Genomic DNA, 5,805 nt, shown 5'->3' on the forward strand with positions numbered 1-5,805 from the left:
TTTAAAGAAGGAACTATTGGAAACTCAAGGCAGTAGAGACATAAGATGATCAGAGCCCCACCAAACTTGAAGCATGGGAAGCCCCAACAAAAATTTATAATTTGGCAGAATATTTGGACTATATGATATGTATTTGTATAATTTGGAATACTTAATGTGATCTGATTGGATTGTTAAAATGGAAAATTTAATAAAAATAAAAACTTTGCAGGCAATCTCTCCCAGGGCCTGTCAGCTGATGCATGCTGGGATACAATGCTTCAACGTGCACACCAATAGGAAGGCCACAGCTTTGTCTGTCCCTTGTTTCATGCAACATATGGTGCCTGGAGCAGGACAGTTGGGTGTGGTTTGGAGGAAATGGCCTCACAGGCCAAATTAAGGCCCATGCCTGGCCAGATTTGGCCCACAGACTTGAGGTTCCCGACCTTAGGACAGACTCATTAATTCATATAGATTCCCGATGAGGTTAGGTGTGCTTCAAACAGAACCGGCCGCTGTGATTGCTTGTGAAAGGACATAGAGGGCAGCTGCTGGATATCATATTCAGTGGTACCTCGATCTACGAACAGCCCAGTTAACGAACTATTCGGTGAACAAACTCTGCAAAACCGGAAGTGGGTGTTCTGGTTAGCAAACTTTGCCCCGGAAGCCGAACGGTGTACGGGCACCTGTGGCAGGAGGGCTCAGTAGGGAAAGTGCACCATGATTTAAGAATGGCTTCAGTTTAAGAATGGACTTCTGGAATGGATTAAGTTTGTAAACCGAGGTACCACTGTACAGTCAAACGTCAGTTCTCGAACAGCTCCATTTTCAAACGTTTCAGCTCCTGAACGCAAACACACACACACCCAGAAGTAACTGCTTCGGTTTTCAAACAATTTTCAGAAGCCGAACATGCTACGTGGCTTCCATTTTGAGTTTCTCTATTGTACTGTTGCTGCCGCTTTCAGTTTTCAGTTGTTGAACGTTTTGGAAGTTGAACTGTCTTCCGGAATGGATTACATTTGACATCCGAGGTTTGACTGTACAGAAATGTGATATTTTGTTTATTATTAATTTTCTATTCTGCCCTTCCTCCCGAAGGAGCCCAGGGTGGCAATAGACCACGCCCTTTACATATGCCCCTCATGCACAAATGTGCAGAAGTAAGTTTCGTTCAGTTCAATGATACTTACTCCTAAGACTGCAGCCTTTGAGAATTTCCCCCCTCTGTCCCACCATAGCACATATTGTCAGCTTAGGGCAACCTCTTAATTGTGACCTCCAAATTTCAGATAAGGACTGTGAGGGTTCATAAAAAAAAAAAATTCTCCATGCCTGCTCTTCGGTTATAAAACTCCTCACTTTGTAAGTCTGCCACACCTCAGCATCTTTCAGAGCTGATACCGTATTTTTCGCCCTATAGGACGCACCTTTCCCCCTCCAAAATTGAAGGGGAAATGTGTGTGCGTCCTATGGGGCGAATGGAGGCTTTCGCTGAAGCCTGGAGAGTGAGAGGGGTTGGGGCGCACCGACCCCTCTTGCTCTCCAGGCTTCAGGAAGCTATCCGCAAGCCTTGGGAGCCCAGCGCGACTTCCCGCCGGGCTCCCAAGGTTTGCGGATAGCAGCCTCTTCTGGGGGCCGGGGTCGGGGGAAGCTTGGGCTTCCCCCACCCCAGCCCCACGCCTGGGGGGGGAATTTTTTTTTCTTTATTTTCCGCCCCCCCCCAAAAAAAAACTAGGTGTGCCCTATGGGCCAGTGCGCCCTATAGAGCGATAAATACGGTATGTTTTTATCTGGGTAGGTCTTTTATGGCTAGCTACTTTTTTTAAAAATGTATTATTTTGTCTCACATAACCTATATTTTGAGTATATTTGGCATGTGTTTCAAATAAGCCTAAGGGTGGAGAATACATTTGAATAAATAAAGGCAATTATGGAGAGAAAAGATAATGAAAGCAGGATAGTATCTGAGGGATTATTTATTTTTGGGCAGCAATAGAGAACTGTGAAACTTAGCCACTGCTTCTTTCCTGAAAAGAGGAGGTGGCTAGAGGCATTGCTTAGACAGCCCACCAACTGCTTTTTCTCTGCAATCTCCCCAGCCAGGATTCCCAGAGTTAGGATGTGGGGTAAATTCATTTCAGGTCACATCTGAAGTCAAACCTGCTTAATTCATACCTTCTGAAACAATTTGTGAACAAAAACGCAGCCATCTTTTGATATTCACATTTCTCTGAACTTTTCAGCACAGTTCTCCAGCCAAGCGATTTGTAGGAAAAATGTCCCCGCTAAAGTGAAAAATTCATTATATTATGGGGAAATGGTTTTACCAAAAATGTGTATATTGTTCAAAATTGCGCAAAAAAATGTGTATATTACGAGAATTCCACGATAAAATTCTGAATTTTAATAGGACTTTTAAAAAAAAAATCACAAACTGACATGAAGAATGGAACTTAGGTGTGCAAACACAAGTACAAGTCATTTTATTATGGTCAATGACCAGTATAAACTTAGGAACGTAAAAATGAAGAATGGAGAGAGGCTGAAGGTACACATTTGTTCAATCCTATTCAAGAGAGAGATGTGACAGCAGTGAGTCGGCAGCAAGGCCAGATTTAGGTTTGATGAGGCCCTAAGCTACTGGAGGTAATGGGGCCAGCTGTCCTTTGTCAACAACAAATTGTCACTGTTTTTTGTGATGAATGTATGCTATATGGTGATTTATGGACCTAATAGGTCCATGTTGTTGTTGTTGTTCTTTAGTCGTTTAGTCGTGTCCGACTCTTCGTGACCCCATGGACCAGAGCACGCCAGGCACTCCTGTCTTCCACTGCCTCCCGCAGTTTGGTCAAACTCATGCTGGTAGCTTCGAGAACACCGTCCAACCATCTTGTCCTCTGTCATCCCCTTCTCCTTGTGCCCTCCATCTTTCCCAACATCAGGGTCTTTTCCAGGGAGTCGTCTCTTCTCATGAGGTGGCCAAAGTACTGGAGTCTCAGCTTCAGGATCTGTCCTTCCAGTGAACACTGAGGGCTGATTTCATTCAGAATGGATAGGTTTGATCTTCTTGCAGTCCATGGGACTCTCAAGAGTCTCCTCTAGCACCACAATTCAAAAGCATCAATTCTTCGGCGATCAGCCTTCTTTATGGTCCAGCTCTAACTTCCATACATCACTACTGGGAAAACCATAGCTTTAACTATACGGACCTTTGTTGGCAAGGTGAGGGCCATACACAAAACACTGTTGCTGTATGTAGGTTTTATTTTATTTGCTTTTTATCTTATATTTTGGAAATGTACATCTAGTTTTCTTTTCCTTTAAATTTTTTTGAGGCCCCCAAGACAGTGGGGCCCTAAGCTATAGCTTGTTTAGCTTATATGTAAATCTGGCACTGTTGGCAGTAAATCACACCCTGCGAATTGGACTTAACTCTTTATTAGCAAGAACACGATTTGCCCAGACTTGGCAGAGTGTCAGGCCTTATGAGCCCAGCTGCTCATCCTCAGCAGGACTTGCCCCACTGGCCAGTTGCTAAGACTGAAAGCCCCTGCCTCTCCACAGCCGTCTATGTACCCTCCTCTCCAGGGGTTATCTCCACGCAATTGTCTGAATGAAGCCAACCTCTTCCCCGCTGTTTTCATGCCCCTTCTGGGTCCAAGAGACAAGGGGGAAGTTTGTCACAGCAGGAGGGAGAGACACCCGTGACTCTTCACCAACCTGACTCATCTCTGCCTCTTGCACGGTCTTCACCCAACCTCCTGCTTCAGCTGCTGTCTCTGGACCACTCTCCGCCACAGACTCTCCCTGCTCACTAAACCCAGTTACCTCTTCAGTTTCTGATGCCTCTTCCTCCTGGTCTTCTCCCTCTGACCACTCGTTGTCACCCCATCACCACTCCCCGAGCTCTGAGCCTTCTTCCCTAGGGGGCTCCCCAGATGGTTCCTTCCACCATTCCTCTGTGTCCAACCAGTCCATGACATGATGTCACAGCAGGTGGAGTGCTGGAGGTGAAATAGTTAAACAGGTTCCCCAATCAGAACCCGGGGGGCGGAGTCAGGGGGACTATAAAACCAGCTCTGGAAGGGGCAAAAGAGGGAGTTCATTGGGAGTTGGGTGGTTGGTTGGTTGGTTGGTTGGTTGGTTGGAGTGGGAGTGAATTGGGAGAGAGTCTGTGCTTAGGTTGAGTTTGTGTAGCGAAATAAGCTGAGTCATGAACAGTTAGGAGCTAGAAAGACAAGTAAATATCTGAGAGGTGGTTTAGTGAGTGAGAGCAGGTAGCGAAAGTTATAGGTCTGGATAGGCATCCCATGATTGCAATTGACTGAGAACATTTATGAAACCACACGCTTGTTAGACGGTGAAACGTCCGGGGACCCTGTGTGGTCACCACAGGGGAGAAGTAGCCAGGCTTTGAGGCCTATCCCTTCAAGTCATATACCCACCCCATGTAGTTAAGAAGCATCAGTTGCACCCAGAGATCTACTGTTGCCCAAAATATAAACCAGCTGTCACCACTGTATTATAACAGAGGTAAAGGTAAAAGATAAAGGACCCCTGGTTGGTTAAGTCCAGTCAAAGGCGTCTAGGGTTGCAGCGCTCATTTCGCTTCAGGCCAAGGGAGCCAGCGTTTGTCCACAGACAGCTTTCCGGTTCATGTGGCCAGAATAACTAAACCATGATGGAAACCAGAGCACACGGAAATGCTGTTTACCTTCCTGCCACAGTGATACCTATTTATCTACTTGCACTGGCGTGCTTTCGAACTGCTAGGTTGGCAGGAGCTGGGACAAAGCAATGGGAGCTCACCCCGTCGTGGGGATTCAAACCTCCAGCCTTCTGATTGGCAAGTCCAAGAGGCTCAGTGGTTTAGATCACAGCTGCCAACAACCAATCAGATTCATAATTTAGCAACTCAAGCTTCAAGACTTTTGTCATGTGATTTTCTCAGGGCCACATAAGAACCATGTGAAAATCAGTAATTGAACTCTCAACATTGCAAATCTTGGCTAAAACACAAGCCTCTCCCCCCCCCTTTTTTTTTTACATTTGCAGTTTCCTAATGTCCCTTATTGTAAAATAAATAAATGCACAAATAAATAAATAATTGGAGTAAGCGAACGCAGAGCATATAGAGCAGCTTATCAATTGAGAGGAGATAATATTACAGAGCGGTATAGGCACACATGTTATATATTCCAGGCGCAAAATTCTTTTCTCCGGCATGCATGGAGTAATCACAAACATGCATCAAAACAATTTTTAAAAAAGGTTAAGGAAAAGTCAAGCTCAAATGCGCAAGCCAAGCAAAAAGAGTCACAGACTCATGAAAATATCTGAGGCAGGGGGGATGTTTTGAGTCGAAATTCTCTCAGCCCTCGTCTGAGGAAATTGGTGTCATCACTTGGGTTGCTGACTGAAAGGAAAGCTTGTTTCTTGGCTGTCAAGGTAGCCAAAACCCAGTAACATTTCCTTCTGCCCAAGAAAAAGCTGGAGCTGGCTGAAGCCGAAAGAAAAAGAAGAATGAAACATGATGGGGAAGAGAGCTGGAATCCAAACACAAGCGAAAAATCCCCCCCCCCTCCTTCCCTTCATTAAACCGCAGAAAAGGCAGAACAAATAGCAGCATGTAAAAAATCTGAGCCCTTCTGATAAATTCTACTGGATCGAATCCCTCATTGCAACACATTCAAAAGCGTTTAGTCATTGCCTGTGGTCCAAAGATGGACAAAGGCCCAGTGAAGAGATTTTTTATTTTTGTACTATTCATTTTGGATTCAGTTTTTAAAGCAGGATCGTGCTGGGCAGCTCATCTTG

Source organism: Podarcis melisellensis, assembly GCF_964234715.1.
Source record: "Podarcis melisellensis genome assembly, chromosome: 1".
NCBI classification, from domain to species: domain Eukaryota; kingdom Metazoa; phylum Chordata; class Lepidosauria; order Squamata; family Lacertidae; genus Podarcis; species Podarcis melisellensis.